This window comes from Manis pentadactyla, chromosome 2, assembly GCF_030020395.1.
Source record: "Manis pentadactyla isolate mManPen7 chromosome 2, mManPen7.hap1, whole genome shotgun sequence".
In the NCBI taxonomy this organism is placed as follows: domain Eukaryota; kingdom Metazoa; phylum Chordata; class Mammalia; order Pholidota; family Manidae; genus Manis; species Manis pentadactyla.
The window spans coordinates 51,602,769-51,624,068 of NC_080020.1; the positions used below are offsets into that span (position 1 = coordinate 51,602,769).

A 21,300-nucleotide genomic window follows, 5' to 3' on the forward strand; every position below is an offset into this window, starting at 1 on the left:
GGCTTAACTGAAACACTCCAGTACACCCCTTAGAGTCCCAAGACATGTTTGGGCAGAGGAATGAAGATACAGGAACCCTGAAGAAGAGAACTTACAGAGGGTGCCAGCCCTAAATCTACTCTGGGAAGCCAGAGACTTCCCAAAAGTGCTTGCAAATGTTAATGGGGTGGGGCGGGCTGACATAGAGATGGAAGCAGCCATCTGCCTTCGTACCTCAACCAGCCCGGTCTAGGCTTTGTGCCCTGTTCCTTGGATTTCACCTTGCTTCATGTTTCAGTTAGGATTCGGGGGTGAGGGAGGCTGCAGCAGCCATTCGAACTACCTCAGTCTGTTTTCCAGATATGCCTTTTTCTTTTATTGGTTTATCTTAGAATACATCAGAGAGTGTCTCTCTCTCTCAGTTTCCAGCACTTCCAGAAAGATTTTGATTTAGAAGTATGAGCATAAGAGTAGGGCTCTCATCTACCAGACCCCAAACAGCAAACAACAGACAGAAACAACTCAGCAGTCTGTCTACACCTTGTGTTCTCCTAGATTTTTAAAAAATCAATGCCAGTTTTCTTGCTGGTAATATATTCTCTATAAATGTAGACATTGTATGTTGAAGATTCTTCCAAATATAATATTAAAGGTTTTCACTGATTTTCTTTAGCCCCATTCACAGTGAACCAAACTATGTCAGCAATTCTGGGGACTGACAGTAAGAACTCAGACTTTGAGAGACATCTTTGCACGGGACTCATTATACATGAGTCCAGAACATGTTAAATTGACTAAGTATTCTTTCCTCATCTTCCCAGTTTTCTTTAGTGCCAGGAGATTCTGGAATAAGCACTTAACTTGCAGCTGAATTTGAAGAGAAGACATCATGCATTCAGGGTTTTGCCATGAGGAAATCTTTATTGTTCCTTCTTACCAATAAATCCAATACTTACATAATCATCTGAGGTCATTCTTGGAGCCCATGCAGACAGCAGTGACAACTGCGGGTGAAAAAAAGGCTTCTTAAAAAGTGGGGGGGGGGGGGAGTGAGAGTTGTATCAAAAGTCCTTGTGTGTTATAGAATGGTAGTGAAGAATCTGGTAGCACAAAATGTCAGTAAATGCAGGCACATTTCATGTCTCAAGAAATCCAGGATCTTCCTGAGTCTTAAAAAAAAAAGAGGGGAATTGTCATTGTGCACCCCGGCAGTGGCCTTGCATTGTCTGCCACATTCTCCAACGGAATGTACCACCTGTGCCAAGAACGAAATTCATCTTGTTGACAAATTGTCAGTAAACCTAAGGATGTGGGACAGGGGCCTCCAGACATGGGATAGATTCTGGATGAAATCTGAAGTATTCTTCAAAATGTTGCTGGCCTTTAGCCACCATAACTCAGGTGAGGAGCCTTAGGAAAAAGAAGCAGACAAAATTTAAATGACAAAGCCATACGTTGTGTCCATCCATCATGCAACCTCGTGGGGACTGTGTGTCAATATGTGGCAGTATTTTGAGGATGGCACAAGGTAGCAGCATCCACGCTATGACACATGTTTTTGTAGCAGGGAAGATTATCCAAATTCTTCATATTCAGAGTCAGTAAGATATGTCAGAGAAAGGCAAGTTTTTTATTGACCTTACTTAAGCATTTCATACCAGTGTGTCTGGCAGCTTTGGGAGCTATTGTGTAAGTGGGGTTGCTCAGAAGTGATTGCCAACATTCTGAGAATATTTTATGATCAAGGCATTTGGCAAATTCAGTGTGAGTGGCATTGCCTCAGCCCCTTCTTTTTTAAACCCAGATTTCAGCTCTGAAACAGACTTGGGATAATTATCTCTTTTGAAAATGTAGCCCTGCTTGGTAACCCAAGCAATGTATGTCAATCCGAGGACCCCTTTCCAGTCCTCTGATCAGCTCACCCTTCCCACAAGCTGCCAACTCTCACTGATACCTTTGAGAAGAGTAAATCTGGGCTGCTGACAGAATATTCTTTGCATACAAAGGAAAAACTGCACAATCAACTAGCTGTATGGGCTTAGGAAAGCGTCACAGGTTGAAAATTAGGCTGAAGAGTGAGTATCAAGTCTCAAACCCTTTTGGGAAAACCCTAGACCTAGCCAAGATCCCTCGGCAAGAGCTCAAGGCAGAGAGCCTGGGGCTTGGGCTGCTGAGAGGCTGATTGATGCTTAATTCTTTAAATAGACAAAGAATTCAAATCCAATCAACAGACACGTCTGCAGACAGACAGAGAGCAAGTTAATGTCTAGCAAGGCAGGCTGGCTCAGGGCTGGTTTTAGGCAGGGTACCTAAATGATTGTGACTGAAATCATCTGAAACAGGATTGCTGGCCTCCACCACCATGGAAGAGATTTGGGCTTCAGAGTAGAGGACAGGAGGACAGACTCTGGCATCTTGGCCTTGACACAAACCTCTGAACCACCTGGGTATAACAGTAAGAATGCCATCATAGGGTTGTTATGAGAACTAGTAATGATTGTTTGTTAAACATCAACAGAGCCTCAAACATAGGATAGGACAGGCTCGAAAAAGGGGAGCTAGAATAATCAGAGGCCTAAATTAATGAACTTCAAAGTGTCTCTTTAAGGCAGGATAAGTAAAATTCAAGTTCTAGAGACAGATAGTTGACTTATGCAGTGCAATAGGTACAGGCTTTTTCATGAATGCTTCTAAGACAACTGAGTATCCAAATAGAAAAACAAAATGTTGAATCTGTGCTTCATCCCATACACAAAAATTTGTTCAGGGCTCACTATAAACTGGAAAGTAAAAGGAAAAATTATGAAGCTTTTAGAAGGATCTAAGAGATCTTCCTGAGCTTGGGAAAGGGAGTGTGGTGGTGAGGAGGCAGACCACTGAGGGGTCATCTGGGTGCCCGCCAGTTCAGCTCTTTGCTCTGAGAGGTAGCTTTGTGTTATAATTTATAACTTTATAATTATAATTATTCTTTAAGATATACATTCATATAATTATTCTTTATATTTATAATTATTCTTTAAGATATACTTTATAATTTTTCTTTATAATTATTCTTTAAGATATACATTCATGTGTATATACTCCTCTATATATGATCTCTTTCCTTTCATGTTCTCTACAGTCTCCATATTGCCCTATATGCCTTTTCAGTTCATCCCATGGTCAGGCCATTTAGAGGACTATTTTTAATAGAAAAAGAAATAAAGTATAATAAATATTCAAATACAGCAAAATACAAATATTGTATTTATATAGTAGCATAGAAGACAAGTTACAAATACACAGTGACATTGACACAGTTCACAGTTTGATATAGTCAAGTACACAGATGTTAGCACTCTCTCTCTCTCTCTCTCTCTCTCTCTATATATATATATATATATATATTTTTTTTTTTTTTTAATTTCTTCAGCTACTTGTGCTCACATTCCACCCAAACCTTCTATCTTGCTACAGTTCTCAGGCCTCTGCTGCTTGTGCTGTTTCCCCTAAATCACTAATTCTTTCCTGCTTTGAGTCTTTCTAGCTAAGTTGCGACTCCCAGTTGGTAGATAAATTTCTAACCACTCTGGTTTATGATGCAGTCTCTCAATATGCTTCCTCTTCTTTCTTCAAGTTTGCCCCTTTTTCTAGGTTATAGCACAAAATATTGATCTAGGGACTACATTCCCATCTTGGGGCCTTTTCTTATCCTCATATACCTATCCAGTTTAAAGCAGCAGATCTAAAATCCATATTTGCCTATTTACCAGAGTACTGTTGGGTCTACATTAAGAAAGATTAAAATTGAATTCCCAGAAAAATTGGTAAAAAGATAGCTCATTATATTACCAATGTTAAACACAAAGCATATGCTTAAGAAACACTTAAAATAAGAATTTAGGAAATTCAATATTAGATTAAGTATTTAAAGCAAGTTAATGTTCAAACAGAGAAAGATAATACCAGCTGGGACCTAGGAGTACTAAATTGGTCTGCCTATTACACTCATTGGAAACAGTGTTTTGTATGAAAGTTCTTATTTTAAACAAAGTGTTTATTTTCTAATAGAAACATTTAAGTTATTGGATAGACTTTCTATTCTCTTTGTTACTTCTCCCCTGACTTGGGTAAACCTTAGTTACCAGTCCCACCACACCCATACTACTATCCAGTTTGTAGGAAAAATTCTAGAAGGAAAAAGACAGTGAAGGGACAGTAGGTGGCACCTCGGCCCTTGTGACTCCCCCCCACATGACATCTGCAGCACGTCTGTCCTGACATTCTTCCTCCCACATCAGCGTCCGATCTTCTCTGCAGTTCTGCCCCTGCCCACAGTCACCTGCTCTTGGCTCCTCCATGGTTAGGTTTTCAACCTACTCTTGTCCCTGTCTCCTTCTTCAGGGGGTGCCGGCACTGGATTCACCCTGAAGGGGTGGGCAAGCATGGCCCCCAAGATGCCCTGCTTCCCCTACCCTGGGCCAGGAAGCAGGCAGGGACAAGGTGAGGGGCAAAACCAAACGTGTTCACGGGGGTGAGCTCAGGCAGTGCAGAGAAGTCTGGCAGAAGGAATGAGGTCAGGGGGAGGTTAGAGGTCAGTTACCACGGAAGTCAGCACTGTGATCATCATAATTCAGGCAATAAGATTGCCCTTGTGGTTTTTTCTAATCCCTACAGTTTAGCTGCTATGTGTCTTTTTTTAGAAAAAAGTATCCGGATAAGGTAGCATTCCAAAGGGAAGAGTAGATCCCAGAGCCATTCAGTCACTCACTTGTTCATTCACTTATCCACTCAGTATCTACTGTGCTCAGATTAGACAGAGTATAAAAGAAGTGTAAACTGTGGTCTAATAACATGAGAACTGCAAAAACTACCATAGACATTTAAAACAAGAAGCAGTTTAGAGGGCCAGAATGGTCCAAAAATGCCTTCTGTAGAGATGGAACCTAAACTGGAACTTAAAACTAAAGATTATTGAGGAAAGAAGGGAAGAAAGGGCATTTCAGACATAGGAAAACACATTAGCAAAACTTGGATGCAGGGATGTGACTTGAATGTCTGGGAACAGTAAAGAGACTGGGCAAGTTCATGATCATAGAAGGAGCAAAACAGGAAGTAAAGCTGGGTTTGGAGGTGGTCTGCCAGGTAGAGGCATGTGGGACTTTTTCTGTGGGTAAGTGGAATCTTGGAAAGTTTGATCTGACAGTACAGCATAGCCAGATTCAAGAGGGGAGACAGAGAGAGTGGTGAGAATGCTGTGCAGAGTCCAGGAGAAGGAAGGCGCAGAGGAACAGAGAGGGCTCTGGGAGAACGGTATCACCCATTGCCTATCCATAACATTTTAGACTAGAAAGTCTAAACGGATACCAGAGGCAGTGGTAGTGAAACAGGAGGAGCAGGCCCTGCCTTGTGAGGTGGCAGCTCTTTGCAGGACTGCACAGATAAACCCTTCAGGTCCTGCTTGGTGCCGGAGGGCAGCTTGCTCTCCTTTTGACCACAGGTGGCTCTGCAGAGTCACTGTTTTCCTCAAATGCGAGTGCCCAGGTAACTGCCTCACTCTAAGATAAGACATACGTATATCATTAATGAAAATCCTCGCGTTTAGTATATATTGTCTTTTGATGGCTTTGTGATATCATTTTAAGATGGATGATATCATGAAGCTATTCAAACTTAGTAAGAAATTTTCAAATAGTATTTATTTTACCTTTTTCTCTTATTTTTATTTCAATTTTATGTTTTATCATGTACGAAATATATTAGAACATTGGTTTGCAAAGGTGTGCAATTTTGTGAATACGTAAGTATGTATTTGTTACAGTCAGGGACAGTGAAAATAAGAAACCGAGTCAGAATGATGTTTTTTTAAGCAGAGGGCTTAGACTTTCTCGGGAGACTGAGCACCAAGTCAGCGCTCCCCTGAGCTTTTATTAAGTTACAGCAAGCAAAAAGACAGGCATCAATTAATGATTATAGGATGAGTTTTTTCATCAAGCTAAACACTTGCAAGCTAATCACCTCTTTAAGTTTCTCTTATGTCTCGTCAAGTCACCCGGCCACGTGAGTGAGTCTCACGGTGTGCTCCTTATGTGGGTTTGCCTCAGAAAGGATCCGAGAACTGTCTGCAGTCCTGTCACCCTGCTCGTAACTCACACCAGATTCCAAGATGCAGCACCTATTGTTCTTTTCTCTTAGATTAGTTTTGGCTATAGATTAAGCTTAAGCAGGAACTAAATTACAGCAAGGTTAACTGCTGGGGTATCTACACATACTGTATCTGGAATGCTCACTCATATTTTTTTTAACTTATAAGGGTGTGTGATTAAAAAGTTTGGAGACAGCTAATGTGAAACAACCCTTAGTTCACACCAGCAAGAGTTTCAACCTCTATCTAAAAAGTAGAGCACATGAGAAAGCGACTCTCGTCCCTGAAAAGAACAGAGCCGGGGAGGATTCCCTCCTGAGCTCCAGACAGAGGATTGCAGAGGAGCCTCCAGGCTGAAGCGGGGCAACGCCAGGGCCAAAGAGAATGCAGGCCCATCTTCGACCAGGGAGGCACCAGTCTGAGAACAACTGTGACGATCTCTGGTGGGGGGAAACATCCATTTCCACTTGATACAAGTCATTTTTAAAATATGCTTTTCACTTTTCTTGGGAAATTTTTATGAGACATTTAACATTTTTTATGATGAAATTGTTCATACATATATATATCATAGTAGAGAGTTTAATGAATCCCTATTTACCCATTGCCTGGATTCAACAAATATCAACAATGTGCTATACCTGCATCATTGAGCTCTTCTTCTTTCCCTCTTTGTTTTCATAAATTGCTCATGTAAAGCAAATCCTTGACACCATGTTACCTTGTGCAAATTTTTCCAGATAGGAATAAAATAAAGACATTTCTTATATAATAGGGTGCGTTTGTTACCCAAACAAAATTATCAACAACTCTTTATCATCTGTGTCTGTCTTTTAATATTTCTCTGATTGTCTAAAAACTGTTTTTTTTATAACCAGATTTTGTTTTGTATTAGGATCTAAATAGGGTCCACACATCTGATGATAATATATTTTACTGTCCAAATTCCCTCTTTTAAATTGAGGCATAATTTATTTATAAGGAAAAGCACAACTCTTAAGTGTACAGTTCAATTAATCTTTGACAAATGTATACCCTTGTGTGACTCATACCCTTATCAAGATACAGAACATTGCTATTACTCCAGAGAGTTTTCTTAAGTCCCTTCCCAGTCACTTCCTATTCCCTAGAGGCAGGCAGTATTCATAGTTTGCCTTTGACTGGCTGTTCCAGCTCATATGAATGTTACTATAGAATATATATATATATATATATATATCCATCCCTTTTGTCTCTGGTTTTTCCTTGCTCAGCTTAATGTTTTGGGGACTCATCCATGTTTTTGCTTCCATTGGTTATATACTACTTCTTATTGTGAAGCATTATTCTATTGTATGGAAAGAACATGATTTGTTTATCTATTCACCTATTGATTAGGTTTCCAGTTTGAGGCCATTATGAATAAGGGTGCTATAAGCATGTTATTCTAAGTCTTTTTGTGGATGTAAGCTTTCATTTTTCTAGGGCAAATACCTGGAATTGAAGTTGTTGGTTCATAATATGGCAAAATGTATGTAAACATGTATTATAGGAAACTACTGAAGACTTTTCCCAAGTGGTTGTACCATTTATACTCCCACCAGCAGTGTATGAGAGTTTAGGTTGAATCATATCCTTACCACCATTTTGCATTTTCAGTGTTTTTAACTTTAGCTATTCAAGTGCTTATATAGAGGTTGTCTCTCTTTTAATCTAGGTCAGTTCACATTCTAGTTCTTTTAAAAATTTTTTTGTTTGCTTTGTTTCTTAAATAAATTAAATGAGAAGGTCTGAAAAATGTCCCCGTATTCTGCATTTGGCTGATTGCTTCTTCATGGTATAGTTTAACTTGTTCCTCTATCCCCTGTATTTCCTGTAAACTTTTCTGGTGCTTTTTATTCCTTCATGTAGGTCTATTGTTTAATCTTTTTACTTCTGCACAGAAGAGACTCATTTGTCTATTTCTTATAGGGAAGATCTATTGGTGATTAATTCAGCTTCTGCATGCATGAAAGTCTGTATTTTGCTTTTTCCTTCCTTTGTAAGATATTTTGCAAAGAATTCCAAGTTGATTGTCTTTCTTTCAGTACTTTAAAGATGTTGCCCCATTATCTTCTAGCTTGTATGGTTTCAAACAAGAAATCTGCTATCATCTGTCATTGTTCCTCGGTGTACATGTATGTAGCTCTTCGCTCTCGCTGCATTTCTTTATCACTGATTTTAAGAAATTTGATTGTGGCTTGCCATAGTGTAGTTTTCTTTGTGTTTCTTGTGCTTGAATTATATTGAACTTCTCAGATCTGTGGGTTACATTTTCTTCAAATTTAGAAATTCTCAGCCATTATTACTTCAACTTTTTTTCTGTCCCCTTCCCTACTTTCTCCTTCAGAGATTCCAATTATACTTATCCTTGGCTACTTCAAGTTGTCCCTCAGTTCACTGATGATCTGTTTATTTTTTTAAGTCATTTTCCTTGGTTTCATTTTAGTTTATATTGCTCTATCTGTAAACTCATTAGCCTTTTCTTCTGCAATGGTAAATGTAACCAATCCCATTTAGTATACTTTTCACATTAGACATAATTTTCAACTCTAGAAATTTATTTTTATGTCTATTACATTTCTCTTGCATGATCAATCTTTCCTCTAGTTGGTTGAGCATATGGAATAGTGTTATAGTAACTCTTTTAATGTCCTTAACTACTAGTTTCTTCATCTGTGTCATTTCTGAGTTAGTTTCCATGGACTTATTTTTCTCTTCATTGTGGGTTGTGTTTTCCTGACCATCAGGATGCCTGGTAACATTGGATTGGATGCCAGATATTATTAATTTTACCTTAGGTGGAGGATTTTTGTGTGTTCCTAAAAATACTCATGAGCTTTTGTTCTAGGATACAATTACATTACCTGGTAACAGTTTGATTGTTTAGGTCTTGCCTTCAAGCTCTTTCAGTGGAACCAGAGCAGCTTCTGGTCAAGGGCTAATTAAGCCTCACTACTAGGATAAGACCCTCACTACTTGTGTATCCAATGCTCCATGAACTATGTAGTTTTCTATTCTGGTTGAAGGCAATGAACACTATTGCCAGCCCTGTGTGAGCCCCAGACATTGGAGTGGTTCTGATCCTTTTAGTGGTTTTCTCCTTGGTGTCAGTAGTTTTCTCACATAGGTGCTTTGATCAGTACTCAACTGAATACTCAAGGGGGTCTCTCAAGATCTTCTAGGTTCTTTCTCTGTACCTCTTGGTTGTTTTTGACACTCTACCTTGTGAACTCCAGCTTCACTGGCTTCTTCAACACACAGATCCAGCTTCTCAACTCAGGGAGGCCTCTGATCTCTGTCTGGGTTCACCCTGCCTGAACTGCAGCTGGTGGTCTTCTGCAGGCAGCAATCTGGGCAGTTGTAGAGCTTACTTCATTTGTTTTCATTTCTCAGTGATCATTGATTTTATTGCCTGATGATTAATTTCCTAAGGCTCATTTTTTCCACATATTTTGTCTATTTAAAAATTTTTTCAGACAGGAAGATAAATCCATACCTTATTATACCATATTAGTCAGAAGCATAAGCCTCTGTACAAATTTGTCCTAAGTCAGCTTTATGGGGGAAGTTGCTGAGGCACAGAGAGGTCAAAGGGCAAACCTAAAACCCACTGATGGGGAAAACTGTAAGACAGGACTCCTAACCAGAAAAATGGCCTCGTACACTTTCTCCTGGACAATGTGGACTTGGGAATATTTTCATATAGTTCACTCAAGTCTTCTGTCAGGAGAATCTAAAGAAGACATGGAAATAAGGATGTAATGGATGGATGGAACACTAAGGAAGAGAAAAGGACAAGAGTAAGTCAAAGGCATAGGCCTCCAGCCTTGGGTTATACAATTTGTATTATCTTCCTGTCCTTCCTACTTCCAAAGCCTCTGGAAACTTACCTTGACTTCTTTACCTTCTAGCGACAACAGTGCCTTAGACCATCTCGGTGTGATCTTTCTATAAAGTCAGTGTTCAACCTGCAGCACAGAACACACATAAAGGAGCCTGTAAAGGTGTGGTTCTCAGACCAGGTTGTTGAATGACTTGCAGGTTGCACTGAGAGGCAAACAGCAATTGCTGAATTAATACTTCATCACCTGAGTCATCTGTTTTCAGCACTGACTGCAAAAATCTTCTTCATATGAATGTTACATGAACAAATCTTGTTCATATGAATCTTCCTAAAAAATATTTTGGATCAAGTCACTCTCTAGTTCAAGATTTTACAGTGGTTCTTGTGCTTATCAAGTAAAGGCTAAGTCATTCTTCTTCACTTTCAAAGTCTGGTTTTCATAGACTAATTTCATAGAAATTAGTAGTTCATATTTTTCACTATGCCCCAAGAGAAGGAAAACAGCAAATTTTATTGAAAACCTACTATATGCAAAACATTGTTTGACATTTACAAGCAAGTTTTAATCTAATTATCCTCATTTTAAAGATTTATAAATTCAGATGAAGCCTCAGAAAGCCTGAGTGACTTGCCTGCAGTCACAGGGCCAGCAAGAAAAAGCAAGGATTACAGGAGCCAAGTTCACTTGATTCCAAAGCTCAGGCTCTTTAATTGTATCTCACAGTTTATGCTCCATACTTTTTTCTTTTAATATATAAATAATGAATAAGTACAGCTCATTATAAAATGTTCAAGAAATTGATTATTAGATACAGAAACATGCAGAAGTCCCCACTCACCCAGATCCAGCTCTCAGATGCCTCCCACATGCAAACATTGCTAACAAAAATTTGGTGTGAGTCTTTCTAGTTTTGTCTTCTCATTTATAAATATGTATGTATAAATACACCTGGGATATTTTTATGTAAATGAAAATGTTCTCAAACTTACTTCTTTTACCTTCTATCCTTTTGTGGTAATATTTCTCTGAAACATTTATAAATATAGCCCAATATATTAAATGCTATGTAGTATTTCATAGTTCGGATGTTTAACCTCTATTTAGCCACTGAGGGGCATTGAGGAATTCCAAATAAGCATGTTTGTAAACATGTGTGGATGTTTTAGGACAAACAGTCAGAGGTAAAATGCTGGCGAAAGGTACGTACATTTTCGTGTCTTCAGCAGCACCTGCTAGTACTAGTTAGCCTGTGGTCTGGTTTCACCTTGCTGATTATTAGTGAAGCTGGTTATCTTCTTTAATTTATTCATCGTTTGTGCTTGTGCTGGGAGTTGCTTGTTGCTAAGTTAGGCTCATTGGAAAGGGGAGCCGACTTCTTGTCATGTTCTTGTTGATCTGTAAATCCTCCCTTCTGATTATGGACATCATTCTTAGTTATGTGGGCTCCAGATATCTTATGTTGTTTCCTGTTTCTTAATATTATTTTGATGTCCTTTGTCAAGTGACTTTAAAATTGTAATTGTAAATGTGTAATGAGTTTCATTTAAATTTAAATAAATGTATATTCAAATGTGGTCAAGCTTCTTAATCTTTTTTCTTTATAACATCTAGGTTTCATGCCTTGCTTGAAAAACATCCTCCTTCTCTCATCTTAACCACCACCTTTTGCCAAGGTCATGACATAAAATTTCTTCATTTTTTTCCCCTTAATTCTATGTTTCATCAGAATTTATGTTTATGTATGATATTTCAAGGCACTGACTTATTTTTTCCAAAAAATTGGGAGTTCCAGAGCCTCTATTTCTAGGAATGGCAGACTACATAACTTAGACCTACCTTTCTAAGCCATTTGAGGATAACGAAAAGCTTATGTAAAAGGTAAAAAAGAGTCTTCAAAGCACCAAACAACTAACTAATGGATAGAGGAGAATATAATCTCCCAGGTGATTTGCCTACAGAGGAAGGGAAACGGAGTGATAAAGCAACATGAGTTACCATTCATTATACACTCTTGAAATTGATTTATTAATACATTACTTAGGAGTTTTGCATCTTTGTTCAAAGGTGAGATTGTCTTACATCTTCCTTTTTCCAGGCCAGTATTTCCTGCTTTGGGTAGAGGAGTTATGTTAGCCTTAGTCTGAGTTTGGAAACTTTCCTTTTTTTCCCTATCTTTGCAATAGTTTATAAAATAGAAATTATGTGTTTTTGAAAAGTTTGGCAGCTATATTCTTAGAGGATCAGGAACTGTTACCTTTATGATAAAGACCTTTGGGTGTCTTTTTTATTCTTCTATCTGTTTGTATGTTTCTTCCTGATCTTCTTTAACCAGTTTGGGTACCGATTTCCTATGAAATATTCATTTCATATAAATTTTTTCATTTAACATTCTCTCATAATTAAAAAAATTTTATCCATAACTAGAATATTGTCTTCTTTCTCATAGCTGCTTTGGTATTCTAGTATCCAATGTGTCAGTGGACCATCTTATGCTGAGTTGATTCTCATTTATTTGAGGTAACTCTAGCTCTAACATTAAGAAACTTTTAAGGTTTTCCTCACACTTTTAAGATTTTCTATTTTTAGTATTTTACATTTTGCCAAAATGTATAAAAGAAGAGACTCTCCCTATTCATCCTGCTCACACTTTAATACAAAGATCCTTTTATTTCCCCCCTTAAGTTATCTGTGGCTCCCATCCCCACCTTGACTTTAATATTCTCTCTTTTGGGATAGACACAGGAACTTTTATTCTATCCTTTACACCATTGAAATTTTCTCTCATACTTCCCAAATTTTTGCCATTTGAAGAGTTTTCAGGGAGAATCTTTACTCATTCTCTTTACCTACATGCATTCATCTCTTTTTTTTTTTATGGTCACATTTAAAAAAATTTCCATGCTTCCTTGGGGTAATAAGTTCTTGTTTTCTGGATTAAATACCATCTCTTAAACTTTTGAAGATGTTAATTATACTTACTGTGAGGCATTCTCGTTCTGGTAACTCTCTGTCTATGGGTTATTTCCTCTTCTACATATCTTTATTTTTTGTACTTAATTTACTTCAAATGGTTTGTGGTTATTTGATTATTAGTAACATTTTCATCTTTCTGTTTGAGACTGTTGTTCACTCTTCTATGGAAGCTGCTTCTGCTTGCTGTAACTTGTGTCTGGTGAGAGAGAACGTGCTGACAGGAGGGTATGCCATGGTTTTGTTTTTGGTTCTAGGTCTGGGCCTCCTTTCCTTCTCAGAGCTAAATAAGTTTCTAGACCAAAAAGTTGGTTGGCAAACATTTTCTGTGAAAGGGCAGATAGTAAATATGTCAGCTTTGTGGGCCACAAGGACTCTGTCTCCACCGTATAACTCTGTGGCTGTTAACACAAAAGCAAGTGCGGACACTGTAAACTAGTGGGCATGACTATGTGCCAATAAAACTTTATTTACAAAACTAGGAAGGCTGCTTACATGTTTGTCAGCCCCTGACTTTGACCATTACTTCAAAGGTGGCAGTGATGGGGCTTCTATTATCCAGGCCTGAATGTGATAGTTGCTGAGAAGCAGTGACAGGCAATTTTAGCTAGAGAAGCTCCAGTATGGTTGGGCATTGTTTTGAGCTGTGTAACCTACATTTAACTCTACCGTTCTTTCTCCATTCCATAGGTAGGTAATGTTCCTTAATAAATTTCTTTTCTGCTTACACTACACAGAGTGAATTCTGTTATTCAAAACTTAAAAATCTGATTTATACACCCTCCTGCTTACATTATAGTAACTCCTCTAAATTTTTGTTCAGTAAGGGTGCTTGTTTTCTTACACCAGTATAAATTACTTTGAGCTTTAAAATTGTTTTCTGTCATCTTATCCAATGTACTTATTCTGTCAACTTGCTTCACTGTATCTCAGTTCGTTTGGGAGGAGTTTTGAACAGTGAGTGTTTATTCGCTTCACCTGTTGCCTGAGCTTGCAGCTTTGACTCTTGTAGAATGTGCTCCTCAACCTCCTCCTAATGCGCAATGCCAAACTCATTCATGTCTGGTGGCTGGTGTTAGTCCCTCACCTGTAAAGTCCAAGCTGTATACAAAACTCAGCTCAAGTTGTCACTAACTTCATGAAGCCAACTTTGATTTCTCCAGCCTTTATCAATACGCCTATGTTCTAGGTTCTCAACATGGATAATATTATATTAATTAGTCCTGAATTAACCTACTTGTTTAAGGTAGTTAATATAATAACAAGATCTAGCATCTATTGAGCCCTTACTATAGCCTATACATCGTTCAAAACACCTCAAAATATTAGTTTATTTAACCCTTATGACTCCCTGAGTCAGACACCACTATTATCATCCTAATTTTACAGATGAGATAACAAAAGTATCTTTGTTAAGAAAATTAAGAAAATTGTCCATGGTCTTTTAGCTCATAAGAACCATAATCAGGATTCAAATCCAGAAGGTCTGGCTCCAGAGCCTTAGCTTTATTCTCTATACTATACCACCTACTGTGTGTTAGTTTTCTTTCCCTATTAAATTGTAAATCTTCTTGCTTTTCTCTAGGAACCAACTGAGGGTGATGGATCAGAATGGGTATAATTTGGTTCTTGCCGGTTAATTATATCACCATGTGATGGACATGTAGTCACCATTATATCAAAGTTACTTTGACCTACCTGGTTTCTCTAAGCCTAAGAAAGAAAAATAGTCACTATCTTCCAGGGAAGTTCCTAAGGTCTCAAGTCTTATGTGGCTGTGCTTGCTGGGAACAGCCCCTCTCGGGTCCACAGTCATCCAGCAGTTATGAGAGATGGTTCTTGGTCCCAGGTAAGAGACACACAGTTCAGCTTTGACAATTTCATGTTCTAACCAGTTAGTAGTCTTTGGTCAAGACTATGAGTTTAAGGTCACAATAATCATCAGATTATACTGTATCTGCTTATTTTCAAAAGACCAAGACTATGAGTGACTTGAAGCCAGAGAAGGTAGCATTCATTTGTATCTCTTTCAACTTGTCACTTTCTCCTGAAAAAATAACACATAGTAAGTATTCAATAAATATTGAAAGAATTGAAAGTAATCTCACTTTACCTCAATGACCACAGGAAGATGCCTAGCAGACGGCTTGAAGAACTAGCAATTGCCGTGTATGGCAGGGTGGCAGCTGCAGACCAGAGGGTTTTTGATTCCTGGGATTGCTGGATGTAATAGGCATCATCCCCAAGCAAACAAATACAGACAGAGGGATTTCTGTCAGGAAACAGGATTGCTCCCATTTGCAGTCATTTCATGCAAGGTTGTTTGACACCTTGTGAACCATAAATACTAGAAACAAAGGAGCAGTTCTTCCTTTGCCTTACTTGGGAAATGATTAAATTCTTCGCTGCTACTCATCACCAGACTGCATTTATTGGCAAGTTGAGGGGTGTGTGGGGAGTACTGGGAGCTGGGGAGAAGGCTGGGGAAAGGAGTGTGCTAGGGAAGGGAGCAGAGCAGAGATTTCCGACAGATTTTGTTTTGTCTCTTTCTAAACTGTCTTTTACATTTCTAAGTTTGCCTCTTATTTGTAAATATTTCACTTTTAAGCCACCATGATGTTTCTCCTTTAATTTATTTTTATTTTGCATTTACTTGGTACATATTTATTCCCCTTTCTAGTTTTTTCTGTCTCCATTGATTCCTTATTGCTTTCTCTGAGGTTTTAGAAGGGAAAGGACCTGGTGACAGGGGCAGCAGTCCAACAGCGTGGAGTCAGCATAGACACTTCTGGCCTTAGGAATGGAGGATGATGTGTGATTCTTAGCCATGAAGGCTAAGCCTAGAACTCAAGAAGAATGATTCTTCCAGGCTGCAAAATTAGAAGTTTCACAGGTGCGATTCTGAGCATGGGCTTCCAATAAACATAACTTTGGAATTATCTTCCACATCCAAGAAAAAACATCCACCTTTTTGTGTCATCTAAAGGGAGGTCTTCAGAAGGAGCACAAGCTACCTCATAAAGGCCCAGGTGTGTGCACACATCAGTGAGTCCAGCTGCCCTGAAATCCATAGGGGTGGAATGTTTGCATTGTTTTCAAGATGGAAAACTGCTGTTAATCTTGAACTCTGAGGGGAAAAGAGAAACAGGAAGCCACCGGGAACAAAAAATAACATGCTGAACTCAGAAATTCAAACAGGAAAGCTCACTGCCTGACTTGCTCTCTGAAAGAAGTTTTCATAGTTCCTTGAAGAAAACAAATAGAATCTGTTTGTGAAAGATTTACTAAGTCATATATGTTTGCTCACAATGTTTATTGAAAGTCTGAATTTGTAGAAGTTCACTCAGGTCACAGGGTTTGGTAACAAAAAGACATTTCAAATGTCACTTCTTGCTTTCCCTTCTCTTCCATGTTCTTTGTACTCTTTCATTCCAAGATCTATGGTAATGTCTTCTAACATCTCATTTAAGTGTTCCCATAACTAAGAAACACTACATTAACTCATGTCATGTCTGTCAGTTCCAGGGGCTTCTCAGACCTTTTCCATAAGCACAGTGTGGTAGAAAGAACACTGGAGTCTAACACTTAGCCTTCATTTTAGCTCTACCAGGACTGATTTTGAACAAGTCAAGTAATCCTTCTGTTCTACAACTTTGTTTGTTTTTTTAAAAGACAGGGGTGGACTTCAGAAAATATAAAGTCCCTTTCAAATGATCTTGATCCCAAAGCTCAAGCTTGTTTATTCTTAAATTATATAACCTTTAGAATATAAACCATGACTGTGGGGTCTCAGTCTTTTTTGTTCCCTATTGTGTCCCCAGAACCCAGAACAGTGCCTGGCCCTCAATAACTACTTGTTGAATGAGTGATGAATGAACAGAAGGCACTAGTTCATAAAGAGCTGTGATCCAAGCAGAATTACTATTGAACATGGAGCAGGAAGATTCAGTTTCCTCATCTCAATGGGAAGGGCCCAAAGGGAGCTGAGAATTTAAGACAAGGTTCAGTGGTGAGGGCGAGGAAAGGGCCCTTCACCTAGCCACTAAAAAATATGTGTGGGTGCTGTGGAGAAAGAATGAAGAAATAAGTAAGAGGCAAGGTAGGCAAGAAAGAATGCCTCAATTTCAGGGGCCAGATGAGCATCAGATCCAAGCATTGGCATGTACAGTGACATGTATAAATATTGAAAACTGCAGACAGAGGAGAGGCATCAAGCCAGTTTACACAAGTATGACAGAAGAAGACCTGAGGGTCAAAGTGACTAAGAAAGCAGTATGTGTTGTTACTATAAAAGCAATCTTTTTGTAGTTACTGGCATTGGTGAGATCTTTTTTAGGGTGATGGATCTTGATTTCTGTATTTTAAATGAAGAAGGAGTCTAAAGGAGTATGAGAAAAGTAGAAAAAGAAATTATCTAGATGAAAGAATATAGATGAAAGAATTCACTATTGCTTTATTTGGAGGAAACTAAGGGATAATGCTTTCAGCATTACTTCCAAATATGGAAAATACGTCTTTTGATTCATCATGAAGAAAAACTTCCTGGTTAGGGAGATAACTTAGGAAATGTGCAAACAGGGAGCAGGGTAAAATATTTTGAATTGGGCATATAGTATTTTCAAAAGTAGATAGTCATATGGAAAACAGTCTGGCAGTTCCTCAAATAATTACTGTATGATCCAGCAATTCCACTCCTAGGTATGTACCCAAGAGAAATAGAATATTTGTGGAATATATTCCCACAAAAACTTGTATATATATGTTCATAGCAGCAATATTCATAATAGTTTAAAAGTAGAAAACAAAGAAACAACCTAAATATCTATCAACTGACGAATGGATCAACAAAACATGGTATATCCACACAACAGAATATACTTCATCAATAAGAAGAAATGAAGTGCCAACACATGTTACAACACAGATCAACCTTGAAAATGTTGTGCAAAGTGAAAAAAGCTAGTCACCTACGGTCACAAATTTTATGATTGAATTTATATAAAATGCACAGACTAAGCAGATTATGAAAACAGAGAGTAGGTTGGTTAGTGGTTGCCTAGTTGTGGGGGCATGGTAAAGGGAATGGAGAGTGACTGCTAATGGGTACTTGATTCTTATTAGAATGGTGAAAAATACTCTAAAATTAGATGGTGGTGATGGTTGCACAACTTTGAATATACCAAAAACCACTGACTTCTATACTTTGAATAGATAAGTTTTGTGGGATATAAATTACATCTCAATAAATCTGTTAAAACTTTTTAAAGAGCAAATGTTCCTCTGAACTGAGAAGGCCTTAGTGAGCTAGGCAGAGGCAAAAGAAGAAACCATATGACCTTCTAACCATCTGTACAATACTGTTATTCTATGACTTGGATTCGTAAAGATACCAGACTTAAATGTGATCCAGAACTAAATAGATCGGATGTTTAAAAAGGGTGACCAAAGTCTTTTCATATAGATCATGAGGGAAGGTGCTGTGCTCTGAATGCATGTGCACATTGGTGCTGTTGAAAACCAGTTAAGACTTCACTTTTACTGTCCAGCAGTGGAAAGTCCTATACGTAGAGGCCAAGCCACATACTTTCTTTCCTAAGTGATTGGCTTTTACTCCAATCAAAGTTCTTCCTACTGCCATGCTTGCAGTCCTCTCCTTAAAGCAGACAATGTGATCTTTTAAAATGTAAATGAAAACATGCCATTCTTCCTACTGTACCCAACATGAAATCCAAATATTCCTCCTCTCCTACAAGTCTCCTGTGAGCTGACCCCTGCTTCCCTCGTCACTCTCACTTCTGTCCACAGGCTCCAGCCACACTGGCCTTTCTCTGGTTTCCTGGGGTACAAAACCTGTTTCCACCTTAGAGTCTCTGCATTCATTAGCTGTGCCCTGGGCCTGGAAGGCTCTCCCTGGTAACCCTATGGGGCTGGATGCCTCCTCCTCCTTACTCAAGTCTCAGCTTCTCATTAGCATGTCAACTGCATAAGAACATACTGCTTTATCCTTGGTGCTTATCATATAATGGACATTCAGTAGTGTTTGTGGAAAGAATGAATCACTGACCTCTTCCTTTTTAGGATCTATGATATTTACCTCCTGTAACAACCCTACAGGGGCTCCATTTTATAAACGAGGGACTAGAGACATGGCTTGTAAGAAGCTACATGCTATGTAGAGGTGGATTTTGTTCTGGGGAGGATGATTTATTGGGAGGGAGCCTAGTGGTTCTCCTTGTATTTTGTCCTCTCCAAGTAGGTTGGCAGGCTCTGCATTTCCTCGTCTCAGGGATTGCTGCTGGGTCATTTGAGGGCAGTGGCTCTTCCTGTATTTGTGTATCTTTCCTGTATTTCTTTCAGTTGAAGAGCTGATGCTAGCATCCTGGAGGGGTAAGGGAGGAGGGGAATGCCTTTGAAAAGAACCAGTCTGAAAAGGAAAATTCCAGCAGACTGAGGGTTCCAGCTCCAGAGACCTGGAGCCACGAAGAAGCTGGTCCAGTTCACTGCAATGACCCAGTAGGAAAGCATGTCCCTTCAAAGGGTCCTGGACCCAAGTGTGACTCAGATGGCCGCCGCATCCCTGCCCCAGCAGTTTCAGGTTACAGGGGTAGAAAGCTGGATATTTAGAGATTACTAGGTTTAGACCATGATGACATCAGTGTGACCGTGATGTATGGTGATAAGAAGCCATAACCCTTAGCCCTACACTAGGTCCCCTCCCCTATGAGGTAGCAAAAATGAAAATCCAGTTTCCTTGAAAAAGCATCAGAAACCTGGGTAAATATTTGACCAAGCCAGTATGTCCATTAGGAATCTATTCATACCACCCAAGGCAAGGTAAACTCCTGCTCCAGGCCTGAAGGAGAAAAAGACTGCTGAGGGTGTGAGGGCCCGCAGAGACCAGGGCCTCCTATGGCTCCGCGCCCTGAGGGAGGACAGACAGGTGGGTATTTTAAATAGGAGGGTAATTTGGTCTTCCTTGCTATTGGGTCAGAGGTGCTAAAGATACACTGTTGCCACTTTCAAAAGTATACCTGGAGGGAGCCGGCAAGTAAGTCAGCCCCTGTCCAGCGCAGAGCCGCCCTGGGAGTGCGGTCCGTTTGGCGAGGTTCTCTGGGCAACCGACAGGCTTGCCTCAATGGTTTTGTCCTCCTCTGGCGTCTGAGGACGGCCTAGGGAGGCAGCTCCTTCCCCTCGGTCACTAAAGCAGAGGCCATCCTGGCCTCACCCAGGAACGGAGAGAAGTTTTCTACTCACACCACCCGCTCTCTGGAGGAGGCAACTAATCTCCTTCACCATATGGTGGGAAAACAGGACTCTGCCAATATTTAACTGATGAAACTGCCTAAGTGAAATCCTAACTAGGGCTACATGAAAGCATTAAGTGTTTAAGCAAGATTTATGAGGCAGCACATTCCTGAGCCGTCAGGGTCGCCACCACAGTCCAGTTATCAGGGGACTTAAAGCTACAGTCTGCCTCAATCCCTCGACCCATGAAACTGGAGTTTCTATAAAACAGTGTTTTCTTGTCATCAGAAATCTTGATAAATCCCAAACTTTCTGACCAACATCTACACTTCCTTTGCTGGGTTGATCACCTCTGCGCTCGCACTCAGCTCTTCCTGAGACCCCCCACCTCGGATGTCGCCCAGCATGCCAAGCCCCAAAGGGGCTGCCTCTCAGGTGGGACACCCACCTGACCCCTTCCTGAAGCAAGCTGGACACCCAGCCCGCCTGAGCATTAGACTGCAGTAATAAGCAAGCGAGCGCACGAGACTCCTGCCCATCCAGCAAGCCCACCTCACAGGCTTCTGCCAGGAGCCTGCAAAAAGAGGCAGCCCATCTCTGCCATTTCTCCTGAAACCCCCAGGTGGATGTTTGGTAGACATGCCAAATGGACTCTTGCCAAAAACGGGGTGCCTGTTCTTCTCCAAAAGTGTCCCCTGTACTGGCACCCACTTTCTTTTTGTAGCACTCACATTTCAATTTCCTATCTAAAAACTGTCAAGTCACCTGACTCTTCTTTAACTTTCATTTCCAATATTAATTCTACCATATCTTAGAGGTTCCCATTTGTGGCCTTCTTTCAAACTATCACTCTGTCCCCATACTCCCCTATCCAAGCGCCTAGGCTTCTACCGCAGTCTCTTAGGTGGGTCTTTTGCCTACAGAATCCACCACCTTCCTGCCAAGCCCATTACCACATTTTCCTCATCTATTTTTCCATTGTTTATTCATTCACACAACAAATATGTATTGAGTTCCTACTATGTGCTGGGTACTATTCTAGGCACTGAATATAAATACCCCCCCACCCAAAAAAATGACTTAGTCACTACCACAATCATAATCACTGCCATTTTG

General features: G+C 39.6%; 1 long non-coding RNA gene across 1 annotated transcript; it reads right to left on the bottom strand.

Moving 5' to 3' along the window:
- Positions 1-881: 881 nt before the first annotated feature.
- LOC118913188 (uncharacterized) lies at positions 882-15,180 on the bottom strand. The gene is made up of 3 exons (XR_005025114.2): positions 15,053-15,180; positions 10,015-10,171; positions 882-1,389 (listed from the first exon to the last, which is right to left on the bottom strand). It is a non-coding gene; the product is annotated as an uncharacterized LOC118913188 (long non-coding RNA).
- Positions 15,181-21,300: the final 6,120 nt, after the last annotated feature.